Source organism: Hypomesus nipponensis, chromosome 23, assembly GCF_054491055.1.
Source record: "Hypomesus nipponensis isolate SF chromosome 23, ASM5449105v1, whole genome shotgun sequence".
Lineage (NCBI taxonomy): Eukaryota > Metazoa > Chordata > Actinopteri > Osmeriformes > Osmeridae > Hypomesus > Hypomesus nipponensis.
In genome coordinates, this window is record NC_140383.1 from 15,303,313 (window position 1) to 15,320,407 (window position 17,095).

At 40.0% G+C, this 17,095-nt stretch overlaps 1 protein-coding gene across 5 annotated transcripts in view; it reads left to right on the forward strand.

The window, feature by feature from the left end:
- slc37a1 (solute carrier family 37 member 1) overlaps positions 1 to 17,095 on the forward strand; it is a 125,884-nt gene that overhangs the window by 15,126 nt on the left and 93,663 nt on the right. The gene's annotated exons all lie outside the window — the stretch shown is intronic.

The following is a 17,095-nucleotide window of genomic DNA, read 5'->3' on the forward strand; positions in this document are numbered from 1 at the left end:
CGTTATTCATATACCTAAAAAACTTTTCCAAAGTTGTCAAAATCTAGCGATTGGTAACTAACCCGTAACTGGCATTGATCTGGCTGCATGTTTAGTTACTGTATGTTCAGTCTAGTTGCTAGGAAGATTACGTGGGGCACATTTGAAAGTGCCCCTCCGCTCAATTTTAACTTTGGCCTGTGTGGTTCACGCTGATTGGTGTTTCCATGGTAACGGTGTGGCAGCGTGGGCTGTTTCCCCACCGGAAAGGGAGAGACAGCGGAGAGCAGCATTTCACAGAGCAAGCAGACAGACAGAAAAACTCCAGCTACACATGAGCACCCAGCCGTTTCTATTTCACCTGACGATGAAACTAAAACCCAGGACCGGTGATGTGGGACTTTGAGGCTCTGACTAGGCTCTATGTCTGCTTTAAGGTAGATAAGGTTGTGTCCCACCTCCTTTATTAAAACGCGACCAACTTTATTGCTGTGGAGGTAGCTAGCTACTGATAAGACTCAGAACTTTTCAGGTTATTTATCACTTCACCGTCTGTAGCAACAGAGTTAATAAAGTAGCTAAATGCTAGTGTACGCTAGCCACTTTTTCAGGTCGGCCTCCCATCCTTCGATAGTAGAAGGCAGAGGTAAGATCAAACTGTCCCGATTCAGGTGTAACAGGCTGTGTTCCCTCATGTTTAATTTCGCATCAGAATTTGCTTACCGCAATGACTGTTTATGAGCGTTACCATGACAATCGCCGGCTCCGGAAGTCATGCCCATAATTCAGGAAATGGATCATGGGAGCTAGGAATAAGGTGGATAGCCGGTGTTTAAAGGAGCTACCCTTAACTAGAGAGGGTACAATTTCTGGGGAAATTGTAGGGTGTGCTTGCTTGTTTTGGTTGCAGGGGTCCGTATTTAAATGACATTTTACAACTGATATTTCTGTATATTTTATATTAAAATGCATAGCCTACTTATTATTTATAAAGATTACATAGATTTAAAAGCATGTTTTTTTTTCTGCTCATTTACAACTCAAAATACTAAGAATGAAGAGTAGAATGAAATAGTTGTCTTCTCATTTCCCCTGTAAGAGGGAATGGTGATCAGCAACCTCATAGTTAAATCAAAACAAATACATTTGGCAGACCGGTGTAAAAATTGACCTAATCTCTATGACTTAAACGTCATTGTAAGTTTTTCCCTTCTCCTGATATTTTCAGGCATTTAGCCTACTCATATTGCATTCATTCATTAATAAAGAACCCCCTTTGAAATGTATTTGAACAACGACGTTACCAGCAGTAGCTAGCCATCTCAGATGGAATCGCAATTCAAATTGTATCATCTGCTAACCCAATGCCCCCAAAAACGTAAATAACCTTGACATTTAATTAGGGGAAAATCACGATTGTGTTGGTTGAATTCAATTTAACGTTATTTCCATTGTACGGTCAAGGCTGAAATGAATTATTCTCATGAACAGATTCAAGTTTAGGCTGTGGCAATGGAGTTCAGGTTAGTAGTCACTTGTCAGATAGTTTCACCTTTTGAAAGACTTTTGATTTAAGTAAAGGTAGTGCCGAACATGTGCCGCCGTTTGACTTCCTACTAGTACTGTAAACAGCTGTGGAGATGTTTTTGTTAGCTACAGGACTAGACAGTGTTGCAGTGAGCTACACGGGTTTGAAACCACAGGTAATGAAAATTTCACCAACAAATTGTTTACTTGTACTCTAATGTCATAATAAATCCTACAACAAAAATGATATTGCGAGGAATGTTAATTTTAACGATTGAAAACAGATGCATCATAGACCGCTGTAGTATGTGTTGCCCGGGCAACAGAGGCTAATGTCATGATGCTAATGCTTCAGTGAAATAGTAGACTTCTGTTTCCGAAAGTAGATGTAACTACTTCCTTACATCAGCTTTTATTGTACATTACACTTCACAATTGTGTTTCATATCACAAAGTAAAATGAGTAAATAGTTATCACCCTGGCCTCTTTGCTTGTGGTGTTTCTGCAGCTCCCTTGCAGTAAAGCAGTTAGCCTAGCTATCTCCCAGGAGTTAACGAGCTGCTAAACTAATGTTCTGCTAGAGGTAGTCACGTGATATTTTGTGACGTTAGTGACGTCAGTAGCGATTGTGTTAGCTAACATAACAGTAGGCTAGTTAGTTTAGACTTTTATTCTATCAGTAGTTTAGCCTTTTATTTTTGCTCACAGACGATTAAAACAGTCAAACGAAGACTGCATTTTAGCAATGGGGTTATAATACCAACATTATAAATACTACGATGTCCTGTGTGTTTATACTGGTCAACCGTTAAGGTAATCCATCTGACTGTAGGTCTAACGTGTCAACTGCATGTCTAATGTAGACTGCTGTTCTGACAGGTGTTTCAGATTTCTAAAACATTGTTAGAATAATATTAAAAGTACTAAATGGATGAATGTTGTATCTTCTTGTCCAGCAGTTTCAAACAAAGACAGGTTGATAGGTACTGTCAGTGTCAGAGCAGCTTGTCACAGGTCCATGCAGAATAATAAAAAAAGCTTGAGAGTAGGCTAATGTTTAGGGATGGGTTTACTAGACCAATTCTTAATTCAGAGGTATCTGAATATTAGAAAAATTCACTTCAAAAACACTTCAAAGGATACATCAGTATCAATATTTGTCTAATTGTCTCTTTGTGTGTTCTACACTGATAGTGCTACGTGATTCAGAACCTGTCGTCATGACCTCCAGTGTTCGTGCAAAGCTGCTGTGCCAGCTTTGCACTGCTCATTTCAGAGCTCAATATCCAGGTTGTCCCCCCTGTTCATGCCTGCACAGAAACTGAACAACAATGGCACAAGCCCAGAACTGCAGTAAGGGTTGAGGCAAATGTACTGTATATGTATATAAGAGTTAGGCTATGTATGCAGCAATAAAAATAGTACATTGGTAAAAGAAAGTATTGTGATCTAAGGTCAGAAACATTTTGAGGTGCAGCGTAATATAGTGGAGACTAGTGGAGACGAGCACCCCGTCCCAACACAAGCTCTTCTCCTGTCTGGCCCCCCAATGGTGGAATCAATTCCCCCCCCGTCAGAGACAGTGACTGTCTCCCCACGTTCAAGAAAAGGCTCAAGACACACTTGTTCCGGTATTTAGGAATGATTGGCTAGACCTGATATTAGTTTCCTTTAGGATCACAATGACTCTTGTTGAGACTTGTTGGTTAGTTGTAACTGACTTAGTCATTGTACTCGCTGTGAATTATATTATTGTTGCTTGCTTTTTCTACAGGTACACTCTTGCACTTCTGAGGTTCATGTTATTTAATTGTAACTTTTCTAACTACATGCTTTTATGGTTCTTCCCTTTGGGACTTATTTGGTTTTTCATAATATATGCTTCATGTTTTGGCTACCCGCAATGTTTGGAGCTATCTCAATATGATCAGTGACCTATGCACTTTTATAAATGTTCTCAGTTGGAAGTCGCTTTGGATAAAAGCGTCTGCTAAATGCGTAAATGTAACTATCCCTCCAACGTCAAACGCTGCAAAGTTCCATAGTCTTTGGGTCTTTTACCAAATGATGGAGTGGAAAGGGGGAAGTGAACGTATGGACCAAAAGACTGGGGGTGGCATGTTTTGGACAGGAGATTGATAATGACTATCAGGTCATTGGCAGTAGGATGAAGATTGGGCCGTTGTATTTGTCAAATGAATGGTGTTTCTGCCTATCTAAATTAGAACATATTCAATAAGTTTGGAGCTCATGTGCATATTCAAATTTATTTCAACAGAAACTTGTTATACAAAAAAAGTTACTTTTCATGTATACTTTTACTATGTTAACTTTTATTGTGGTAGGAGTAAAGGGGAAAAAATAGCCTATTTGGGGCATATTCGATTAGTGTATAGGTAATTTGCATATTAACATTCATTTTCAAAGAAACTTGTAATACCAAAAATGTCACTTGTCATGGGTAGTTTCAGTGTGTACAGTTTCATTTTGATAAGAGAATAGGAAAAACAATGCTCCTTTGGGGTGTAATGTTGCCTGGTCTTATTGGCACAACTTATTGGCACACATCTCGGATTGATTTAACATATTTACATTTACATTTAGCAGACACTTTTATCCAAAGCGACTTCCGAGAGAGAGCTTTACAAAGTGCATCGGTCACTGATAATAACAACAAGATAGCCCCAAAATATTGCGGGTAGCCAAAACATGAAGCACACATTGTGAACAGCCAAAATAAGTGCCAAAGGGAAGAACCATAAGAGCATGTAGTTAAACAAGTTACAATTAAGCAACATGAATCGCTATATGTGCAAGTGTACCTGTGGAAAAGCAAGTAACAGTAAAATAAAATATTTCACAGCGAGTACAACAATTTAAATCAGTTACCACTAACCAACAAGAGCAACAAGGCTGTAAGCAAGAGTCATTGTGGTCCTTGAGGAAACTAGCACTGGGTCCAGCAAACCATTCCTAAGTACCGTTGTACTCCCGGAACAAGTGCGTCTTGAGCCATATTTCCTCAAGTAGGATTTCTGAGGACGTTTAGTATGTTGTTCTGGACACCTCATAGAAATGATCTAAGCTGCAAAAAAAATATTTTACAATTAGTTTGTTGTAGCCTACTAGCAAGTTATAACAGTTTCACAGAAAGAGACACAATATGACAACAAAGTCCAAGTGGACTCAAAGAACGCAGTGTTTGGCAATCAACTGCAACAACTACCAGTGACAGTATTTATTTACAGGTCAATTTTGTCGGTAGCGTAATCTTATACACCTGCTAACTTTAACGTTTTTTTGGTCTCGTAGTAGGCTAGTAAACGTAATTCCTTCTAGGAACGGTAGGTCCTAGCCATAGAAACCAGAATAATGATATGGATATGACACTAAATTAAAATGAGCTTCTCAAATTAATTTGCTGAATTGATATATTTCATTGATAACTTAGCACTATTTGTGTAGCTATGTAGCTTACTGTAACGTAATGTGTAGAGCTAGCATTAGTGCTACCTCCTGGGAAACGGTCTAACGTTAGGCTATTATATCGTTATATGAACTCATCACTTTATTCCTGTCACAAATCCTTCAACTTCCCTGTTAATAAGTTATTTTGATCACCTAGCACTGCAGATGTGTACGGAAGTGAGAAGCGGAAACGATTACATCTGTTTTCCGGTTTGAACACTGAGCGCTCCGCATAACCCCTATTGCCTTTTAGAAGACTAATGGATGATTAGAAGGATAAGAATTAGAATGCCAAAGGTCTGCAATGTTGTAATTGCTGCAAATGGAGCATTATTTGATGAAAGCAAAGTTTGAAGAACAACATTAATATTTCAAATAAAAATAATGATTTCAAATAAAAATAATTAACCTTGTAAATGTCTTGACTATATTTCCTATTCATTTAGAAAGTTATTTGATAAATAAAAATGTGAGTTTTCATGGAAAACACGAAATTGTCTGGGTGACCCCAAACTTTTGAACGGCAGTGTATAATTTTTTTTGCCAAAAGCAAATAATATAAATGCATGGATTGCACGAAGTAGCAACAACAACACCGACTTCCGCATTTGCGGCACTGCTGATCCGATGTAAATGTGTTCAATGAACATATATTACTCAACGTAGCCACGAAAATAATACTTCAATTGAAAGCCACTATATAGCCCTTCCCAAAAATGCCAACCATGTTGGGCTAACACTAACACACAAAACAATCCATAAATATATCACCAAAAAAAGTTTAACATTTTGAAATCACAACAACTTTGTCCTACCTTGTATGATTTTTGTTGTAAAAAGTAGTGTCTGGTTGACTAATTCCACTCGGTAAAATAGTTCCATGCCTTGTTGACATTCTGAAGTAATTTCAAATCGCAAACACTGTTCCTAATAGCTAAAACATTAGTTTGAACCTTAGTGACTATATCGTTTTAAGCGAAGCAGGATGTCTTTGTCCCAATCTACTGGACATATAATGTATCACAATTGCCTAAACTGTTTTTCCTAAACCATTCTCGTGTAATTCAGCTAATATTTAGCTTTCCATAGAGTGGTCACATGATGAGGGGTCACACAATTTACCAATCGGGAGATATCCAAGCGCGCAATCATTGAAACTCATTCTGCTGGGGACTGCCAAGAGGGCTTTAGCAAGTTTGGGAACCTCTGTTTTAGGGTACCAAGGAACTGTTTTAGGATCTAATATCACTATATATAGTTTTGAGATGTCATGGGGGTCTCAGCAAAGGTGTCCTTAAATTTTTTAACTTTTTACAATTTCTATAATGGTGTCAATAGCTTATGCTTTTTGGGGGGCCTTGGCATGGAACCGTTTGATAATAATTTGATAATAACAATTGATAATCCACTAAAGGTCCCCATATCACTGCACATAGTTTTGAGATGTTTTGAGTTTTTGTTTTTAAATTTGTGGGCAGGGTTGTTTGATCATTTTTGTAGAACATCTGGTGCTCTTCCTCTTTGAAAAATATAGGAAGTAGAAACCCAGCAGCATTGACATCTGCAATGTTCTTGGTTGATGTTTCCATTTGTTTGAAGATGGTCTCCATCTTCCATGTCTTGTCACTAGACTTGAGGTATGACACAACTCTGGCGCATTGGTTTGCCATGGCTTTGTCATCAATGTCCATGCCTGTAAGCTCTTTAAAATGAATCTTCATGCCAGTTGTCTCAAATAAATATGGCCATTCATTTGTCAGAGGTTTCGATTCCACTAATAATGTATTTTCTCTGAGTAAAGAAGGTGGCCTTCATAATATTCTCAATACCCTCAATGCCTTTGGTGTCACAGCATCTTTCCTTGTATATTTTCTTTAACTCTTCTTGTGCATTTTTGGGGGATTCAGGTGTCTCATCAAGCCCAGCACATTGGTTGCCAGTTTACGCATCAGTAGGTGTCTAGTCTTCTCTTCCTGGGTGTGGTCTCCTTTTTGTCACTGGTGCTACTTATTTGTCTCTTCAAGGAAAGTGCGGTGGTGCCTCTCCAAGTTATCCATTCTGCTTATCATCTGTTTTGTGAGTGAGTCATACCCACTGCCTACAGTTTCACCTTCAATGACATCTGTGATGTGTATGCTGCAGGATACGTCTTTATCATCTTTCTTGCAATCTCACTGAGGTGTTTCTTCCCGGGTGTTGCGCATATTGTTAAAATTTCACTGACAATTAGTTGTATCATTTCAAGTCTCTCACTTTTTTGGGGTCGTATCCCTGTTTCCAGCTTTCTGATGACCTCAGATGGGATTTTCTTCCAAGGAATTTCAAAATTAAAATGCCAGCTGTTGTCAGATGGTCGACGAGGTGTGAAACTTGAACTCGGTTGATGAGGAGTTAAATCTAGCTAGACCGGAAACAAAACAACAGGCATGCCACACACATTTGTTTGGCTTGCGAGCCGGCTAAAGAGTACTCCCGTTTATGGATATTAGACATTCTCTTGTAGTAGGCTAACGTTACGTTTTGAGTGGATGGCGAGCGCGAGACGCCGAAATGGATGCCAATAAGATTCTGAATGGAATGTTTACTTTAAAAAAGTTGCGGAATGGTTCCATTGACAAGACCAAAGTGATCTGTGTATTTTGTCGTTGTAAACTGAGCTATCATCGCAGCATTGGAATACCACTTGATGGCCAAGCGCACAGCTGATGCGAATTCTCCGCCCCCTCGTCAAAGCCAGGCGATTGCAATGTTGTTTTCAATAAAAAAAATATTTGCACGAAGCAATCCGAACCACTTTTCCAAAAAGAAAAAAAGAAATAGAGGGACAAAAAGAAATCAAGGGACATTTAGAATAGATTAAAATGTGCAATTAATTGTGATTAATCGCGAGTTAACTATGACATTAATGCGAATAATCGCGATTAAATATTTTAATCGTTTGACAACATTAACTAATACCCAATGTGTTATGCATAGGCAGCAAAGTAAAGAGGACAGTGAGAAATGTGACATCCCATGTTATGGGATGTTAACTTTGACTTAAGTTGTATACAGGAACTTGGCATTATTATGAATGAAGGTGATCATATTACACCTTGAAGGAGTAAGTGATGATCGTTTGCCATTGAGCAGAAGGCCAGTGGAGCTAAACAAGCATTCCACCGGCACACTCCCTGGTGAAATGCAGAGGTAGCATTGTGCCATAGCAGACAGTGCTGGGAAAGTATTGCTATGGGTTCGTTGCAAGCAAAGCATCTATCTCTTGGCTAAGGATACAATGTGAAGAATGAGAGAAAAATGCATTTCTTCTTTACTGTCTAATAATCATCACTATCGGAAAAAACGGTATAATTGGTCATCAATTTAATGTGAGTCCTGTGTATCATAGCAACGAGCACAAGACTGGCGAATCCGGTGTGCAAAATTGATTTTGTTTCATTTATTTTTTGTGTATGTCTGTATGTGATATTTATTGAAAACAGATCATTTCAGCTGGCTCAGCCAAAAAAACATCCAATGCCGGCTCAATTTGGCTTACAAAATTATTAGCTGGCTTTGGCTGAAAATCTAATTGCGCTGCTTGGCGGCTCTTTGGGGTCTACTTGAATGCTTCTGGCCCATAAAGTCATCTCCCGCTAAAAGTTGATCATGTATCTTCAACCAATCAGACTAACATTTCTAGTAATCTCTGAGGAACTCTACCCTTCACACTCTTATGGGGCTGTGTTGACTGCAACACTCCTTAAGGGAGTCATTGACTTTGACATTGATTGAGTTTTTGGGGGTATTTCACACTGTTCTTTAAGGTCTCCGAATAGGGTATGTAAGTCGCCCGGGTGCTGTTCTCTGCCCCCTGGTGCTTCCTGTGAAGGCCATAGTATACCCCCAGTCTGGACTATACCCTGGGTATATTGTGGCCTCGGCTAGATCTTACCCTGGGTATATTATGGCCTAGGACAATTTATACCCCCCCAGGCCAGATTATACCCCCATGATGTCAGTAGTGTTGAGTGATATACACAAGAAATACATAATTCTCATGGTTTACCAAACAAAGGGGAGGAGCAAACATTGCAAAGGTGTGAACAGAAGCTCTTCTAAACCATTTCTCTTGTGTGTGCTCTCTCTTTATGTTCTCTATCTTTCTCATTTGAAAATGACATCTAAGCAAAGATTTTCTGTCAATTAGATTTTGTCACAGTTTTTTGACAGTGAAAGTGACATAGAGGAGAATGTGTCTGAGAAAGGTTGATAATATTGAGGAGGACACTGATTATGATGCATTCCTCCTCACATGAGAATGAGTTTTCTAGTGTTGCCCCTCCTGTTGTCTCTCAACGACCAGCAGACCCATTACCTTCCAAAAATGGAAAGTTATCATGGTCCCGCTCCCCACTTGAACGACAGAGTAGACTCAATGCTGCTAATGTCATCAAAATGGTTCCAGGGCCCATTAAATATGCAGTCAGCCAAGTCCAAGATATAAAATCAGCATTTGAGCTTTTCATTACACCATCAATTGAAAAGGATATACTTCAAATGATAAACTTAGGGTAGGCGTTGTGGAAGAAATTTAGATATCCTGTGTGCTTTTATTATTCACTAATCATGAGAACTAGTCATTGGATACTAGTTAGTATGTTCTCATGTAAGCTTGCTATTAATAAGAGTAGATTGTGTCTATGTGTCAGGGTTAATAGATGTTTGAGATCAGGAGAAAGTACTGGCTAAATGGTCCTTGTCATGACTACAAGGAGAGCTCCAACTATGAACTCTGTAGTTTGAGTGGTCATGTGTTGGGAGCTGTTAATCTCTTTCTCTGAGACTCTTGTAACGTCATTACTGCCTGACTGTCACTATCTATGTTTACATTCTTGTGCCCTATAAAAGATGGTCCTCCGGCCTTCAGAGCGGAGAGAGACTTGATTGAGACCTAAGCCTGGTGTTGTGTTGTCATTTATTGTCAGAGGTCTGGTTTTCTCTCCCAATATGCAGATTGATAAATACTTATTAAAATCCAGAACTCAACTGAACTTAGTCACTCCGTTTATGAAGAGACGGACAAAACACTTTCTTCATCAGCGTGTGTATGGGGACTGTTGAAAAGACTTCAATGTGCCTGACTTGCAAGCCTCCATTGGTTTGCTCATTTTGGCAGGAGTCTACAAGTCAAAAGGAGAAGCAACAGCAAACCTTTGGAATACTTATAAATGTTATAAATTACAAAAATCTATACTTACAAATATTATAAAACTAAGTTTTAATGGTGATTTGAAAATGTGTCCATAGTCATGCAATAGGTATTCTGGATGTATAAGGGGTGGGTGGTGGATGTAAGTAGTCAACAAAGACATAAATTACCTGAGACACAAACCTTTGTATATTCTGGAGGTTTAAATTGCTGGGGTCTAATTGACCCCAGTGGGTAATTTATCAGATTTCTGGGTAACACAGTTCTACAGTAAAGTATTGTACCTTTATTTATCAGAGCTAATATGCTAAATAAACAAAGAAATACATTTTACAAATTAACTTTGTCTCAAAAACTATTTACATTCCACTCCCTAGCATCACACTTTAAGGGTTACTGTGCAATCCTTCAGGCCTTCCTTGCTGCAAAATGTAATCAATCACACCATTCTATGAAATCTGACCACCAATTCTGGCCTAGGACAGTTTATCCCTTGGGCTATACTCTGGCCTATACTCTGGCCTGGAGGGGCATAGGATGGCCCAGGCTATTTTACACCCCCGGGTATAGTTTGGCCGAGGACAGTTTATCCCCGGGATATACTCTGGCCTGGGCCAAAGGATACCCAGGTTTAATCTGGGCAGGGGCGGATTTACCCATTAGGCAAAGTAGGCAACCGCCTGGGGCACCCAGCTGCCAGGGGGCCCCTTGAAAGACTCCATAAAAATACTATATGATCAATAATTACTATAAGAATAATAATAATACAAATCAATTAAAAGTCAAAACCTTCCCCAAAAGTATCAACAAAGTACCAACAGAGCGTTTATTCTATTTGTGTCAACGCCGGCTTCCCCCCCCACCCCATTCTACTGTGGACTATTCCATCGATTGCAGCAAAGCACGTCATTTCAGTTGGTTAATATGAGACAGTAGAAGAGTGAAGTGAATGCAAAAAACAATTTGCTAAATAAAACGCAACTCCCCGAGTGGGGCACAAAAGAGAAAGACAAAGACGAGAGTAAACAAGTAGTTGCCAAACTGAAACTACTGAAGGAAACAGTTTTTCTCCACTGGTATCCAATGATGCGGCAGCTAGCACGAGTGCTGCTCAGTGAAGTTTTGCTAGCAACAGCAGCTACTTTAGGCTAGCTTTCTCGTTGCACAATTTATCGGGGTCAGCTTCTCCACGCAGGTCTCTATACTAAGACTAAATTTGGCATTGTTACTGATAATGATTAGCCTGACGTTGTCATACTCATAATTCTATTCAGAATAATAGTCTGAAAACTCTCCGTTGGGCTGTGACTATGGGGCGTGTGTCAACCGAGCTCGTAAAACAAATGCCTCTTCGCTCAATTGGATAGACCTACAACCAATCAGAGCAACGTAATATGTTGTTTGTTGAAAACGAATTCAACCCAAGCGCTCTTTGGTGACGTTGTTGATTACGTTACTTTTGATCATATGTCCATCCTCCTATAAAGCCCACCCTGACAATTTAATTGGTCCGAACAGCTCCTGTTCGGAAATAGTTTTTCCGCAATCGAGCCCCTCCAGACCTAGCCTGGTCCTAACCAGACCCTCGTACGTTTCATTTGTACAGAGGGTCTGGGATCTCTTCATTGACGAGCGTTAACTTCCTTGAAGGCGGGTCCTCTGTTAAACTTTAAAACTATTGGATCTGCCCAGAGCCACTCTGATCTGCCATAACCAATCGCAAGCGTTCGCCTTAGCCAACTCCTTCACCACTACTGTAACGGAGCTAGCTGCCGTAGCTGGAAAATCAAACTTTTCCCGAACCCCGTGGGGAGGAGGTCCACAACATCATGGCCACCAACAAAACTCAGCAAGGAATGTTCTTGCTCCGGCTTTAACTTATGGATATTCGGCATATTTGCTCGCATCTTTCTCCGCCGCCATGACTGAAACTACTCAAACTAGTCGACGACATTAACGTCATTGTTCTCAGCCACTCTCTCTGTTCGCTGATTGGACCTACAAAAAATGTGTTACTGAAAACCAACTTCAGAGCCTAGCTCCCAGACCTAATACTGAAGCAAAATCCAAATTGAGCGGAAGTACGTAGGAGGGCAGAGCCAGGCTACTCCAGACCCAACTTCCCGACCAAATATTTGGGCGGTGGCCAGGGATAAGTTGGGCTGGCAGCCAGGCTAGACAATGATCGCTACCAGCAAACTTTTTTTTTTATATTAGCCATTTCCCCCTAAATACATGTCAAGCTTATTCACGTTTTTGGGGACATATTTTCAGTCAGCAGATGATATTGTTTGAATCGCGATTCCATCTGAAATACTGCTGGTGACAATGTTGTACAATAGCTTGTTTCAAAGGGGGTTCTTAATGAATTAATGCAATATGAGTAGGCTAAATGCTTAAACATATCGCTAGAAGGGAAAAACTTAAGGTGTCATAGAGCACACCCGACAATTTCTCTAGAAATTGTACCCTCTCTAGTTATGACTATTATATTAATAATTATTATAAGGATTGAAACAAGTGAGAATAGGAGTTAAGGAGGCCCCATGCCTGTCTTCGCCTGGGGCCCCCAAAACACTAAATCCGCCACTGAATCTGGGCGGGAGTTAATTTGGCCAGTTACACCGGGAAAAAACACTAGGTTTTCTCCTTTTATGGTATGCTCATGAATATATAGATGAGCTGCGTGCTAATTGGTTGGTTTTCAACGAGTGAAGCTGCGGAGCAAAAAACGCAACACGGCCAACAGCACTCACTGAAACATCAAATGTGGAGATTTGAAATAAAAACGTGCAAGAAAATCTATTGTGTCTACACAACAATGTTTTCAACAGATTGACTAGATATAATTTGAAATTATAACGTTAGTTGTCGAAGGAAACAGGATCGACTTAGGTGGGTAGCGTTACAGTTTAGCAAACAAATGATATTGTGATTCAACTCAGCTTCTGTTAGCTCGATATCTTGCTGAAAATAAAATGAAAAATAACCTGACAAAGATCTGGACAAACATGCATCGTGAATTGTAGATTTACATGACAACATGGGTTATTTATTCGAATGAAATACAGTCAGGAACATGAAATAACGCGTTAGCCCCATGGCCAATAAACTAGGCTAAATCATCACACATTCTACCTATGCTCTTGCGTTAGCAAGCTAAACTAGTTTACATGCCTACAGTTTTGGTGTTTTTGCTATCTAGCTGTTCTTGCATTCCTTGCAAATCAGCGTTAATAAAAAGCAGATGAGCTAGAGTCTAGCTAACATTGACTCGACAGGCATGGCTGATGTTTGTCTATACCTTAGCGTAGAAGATCCCTGTGCAGTTCGACCCTCAATTACATATTTGCTCGAACCATTTCACCAAGGACGGTTTTGAAAACCTGGAACAATGTAAAGCAGGATTTGCTATGAAGCTTTTGCTGAAAAGTGGTGCGTTCCGCATTTTAGTTAATCGATTAATATCTCGATTCTTTTTTCGATTAATCGATGAATCGGATGCACTGTGAATTTGCACAAACAGGCACACAATTTTGAAAAAGTTATTAATATTAGCGTGGATTTAATGCTATTTTCAGAGATTAGCTATTTATTTGAGCTTTGTTTAAAACATTTGTGAAAATTGAAAGGTTGTGGAAGTAGGCCAGACTTTATTAGAATAACCTGGTTATATGTAAGAAAAAAAAAAAAAAGATTTGCAAGGATTAAGATATTTTCAGAATCAGAATTGGTGTTTATTCGCCATGAAAGTTTGCACAGACAAGGAATTTACTTTGGCAGGAGAGCCTACTTAGGTGCCATTTTCGGCGCCAACTAGAAAAGTTACAGCATAACATAAGGAGAGAGGAGGAGAGAAAAGGCAACCCCCAGACAATGCTCCAAGAGGAGCACAGTTTGAGAACAGGAAAAAACCTCAGCACATAAGCCCAACAACATTTACAAAAACTCGTGACTTGCAACGGGGAGTGGGGGGGGGGGTAGACAAGCAGCATCTGGGCCTGCAGCCATGGTAGGCGCTGGACACAGACCCACCAGCCACCCTGGGGAAACAAGCAGGCAAAGACATTGGATGTGGGTGGGGGGGTGGTGATATCTGTAGTAGTTGAAAGTTAATGTGTGAGTAGGTCTGGGTTGGCGCCCTCGACCTAGGCCACAATCAGTCCAATTCTCCCTATGCAGATTGTGTTGGCAAGGATACATCCTTGGTCATGACCCGGGCAGAGACCAAACCACAGTGGGGTGGAGGGAAGAGACTAATCAAAGATTAGTGATTTTCTATCATTTTATTTGAAACTTCATTGAAAAAGTAAAGGCTGTGGAAGTATAACAGACATTGTTAAGATACTCTGGTGTCTGTTTGAGGTTTTATATTCATATAAATATTGTAAAAGTCTAAATTTTTCAAAATGGTATGGGTAGTTTTCACCCGGTCCCTAACGCGACGCTGCAAAGTAGCGTCTTCTGAATGTGAGACTGTCGAATATCAAATTAACTTCACCTTGGTTAATTAACACACCTTATCGACGTATTTAGTGTGAAATGCACCCACACCTTGGATGACTTAAGTCGTACTGATTTCTCCGCCATGTGTTTCAGAACAACGTTATTCAACAACGTCTCTCCGATGGCCTTTCCTCTACCTCCGCTCTGCTCCGTGCTGAATTACACTTTTTGTTATTTATACTCAAACATCCCCGCGACTTATTGAGTGGCGTAATAATTGCGCAACACAACGAATCGATAATGAAATTCGTTGCCAACGCTTTGAATAATTGATTTTCAGGGCTCTCAAGTGTCACGCATCGAGCGTAATAGTCACTCATTTCGGTCTTTTGTCACGACCTACCGCCACACATTGTATTTCTCAAGCAGAAAAAAAATATTTATAATATATTTAATATGCCGCAGCACCCAACCAAAATTCCTCTGGCCGCGCCACTCTCACTATGTAAGGACCGGCAGTCAAGCGCGTCACCCCTGGAGTTCTTAGTCGAGCCTGCCACTTATCAGCCAATAAAAAAAAAAAGAAAGGGTCTATACAAAAGCCAATCGGAAAATAGCACCATTGTATCTGGGTAAGATTCAATGCAACAACCAATGAAAAAAAAGCATATCATGTAATTTTTTGTGATTCTGCTACGTCTTCAGAAAGTTTTGTTCTCCTACAAAGCAAACCGCTGGAGCTCGAGCATCACTTTGAGCACAGTCATGATCTGTTGTTTTAATGTTACAACAAATTCACAACTTGTTTGACACAAACAATTACAACTTGACTGCTGTTAGAAAATGTTTCCAAGTCTCTTAACCAACAGTTTTACAGCCTGTTCACTGACAACACCTGCTCAGAACAAGTCATTCATAGATGTAGCCGGTGAAACTCAGTCCTCAGGTAATTAACAGGCCACCCGCATCAACTAATTGCTAGCTGTTTGTTGGCGTAGATGGTAGTGGTGGCGCTTAGGATGTCAGAGGTGGCAGGTTCGAACCCAGTGGGGTACGGACACAGCTCCGATACCATTGACTTTTAAAATAATGTCATATTTTATAATTATATCCTGGCCATGGATGCATTAATCATTGCTGCATTTCCAAGATGTCAGGTAAAAAGCAATTAATTAATTAATTTTGACCCCCTGGCAGGGAGGGGAGTCACTCTTGCCTGTCTTCAAAACTTGAGAGCCCTGGATTTTAATCGACTTAATCGATTCGTTGTTGCAGCCCTAGTTCCGACTTTATGTTCATCACAACCTGCAAGCAAGCATCAAGCTGTAGAATGATTGTCAGTAACAGTTATTAGCAATGTTAACGTATCCTATATCTAGCACCTGCCTTTCTCCAGTTCTTTCTAATAGATAATCTAGACAGGCGTTAGCAATAGGCTTGACTGCTAGCTAGTCGAGTAATTTGCTAAGTAAGGTATGTTGATGTGTTTAGAAAACAGCATTCTACCTATGCTACATACAGGAGATGTTAGCATTGCTAATAGGCTAACTGTTAGCGACAAAATCATACTTACAGCTTGTGTTTGTGATGAGCATACGGTTGGAACAGCACCTCTTTCAGCAACAGCGGCTTAACAAATCCTTCTTTTAAATTGTCCAGGGTTTTCATTCAGAACTGTCTTTGGTGAAATGGTTCGAGGCGAGCAAATGAATAAATGTGTCAAACTTCACAGGGATCTTCTCAAAGACAAACATCAGCCATGCCCGTTGAGTGTTTGGTTCCGTGGGAAGACTATGACTGTCAGCATTCCCTGTACAGCCTGGAACACTGCATTTACGACCGTGGTGCATTTTCAATATCCTTAGAAAAACTTGGAACATTTTCTTCTTTCAATTCCATTTTTCGTGACCAGCGTGCAGATAAACTAGTGTCTGAGATCTACGCAACCTCCATTTATGTTCCTGGGTCAGAACACCGGTGGGCTGGTCTGTAGGTAACTTTTGGGGCGTGACAAAGAGCCAAAAAAAGGTGGAGCCCCGTTGGGACGTCACAGTGGGGAATTTTTCGAAACCTATCTTTTCACAGCAGCAGTTACAAATTGTGAGATTTGCATGGGAAAGAGGCGTCAATGGACTTTGATGTTCACTGTATGTCTATTTTACACACCAAACTGTCATTTTTCAACTATGACAAAGAAAAATCGGTTTTTCAATCAATCGACCCTTTAAACTAAGTTCATGCAACTGGCCCCTGGGTCCTAAAATGTAATGAAAATATAATCTTTAATAAAGGAAATCTGACAGTTGAGTTTTTCATATTCTTTTTGCTTTTATACTGTACTTGAAAAAAAAAAAAAAAAACTGTTAATCACCTCTGCATTCCAGAAGTTAGTACTCAACTACTTTGTACTTGGGCAACCTAGATTTCCTAATGTGTGTAAGCCTATTATTTACACTACTATCAGTGGTTGGGGTGTGTCAGAA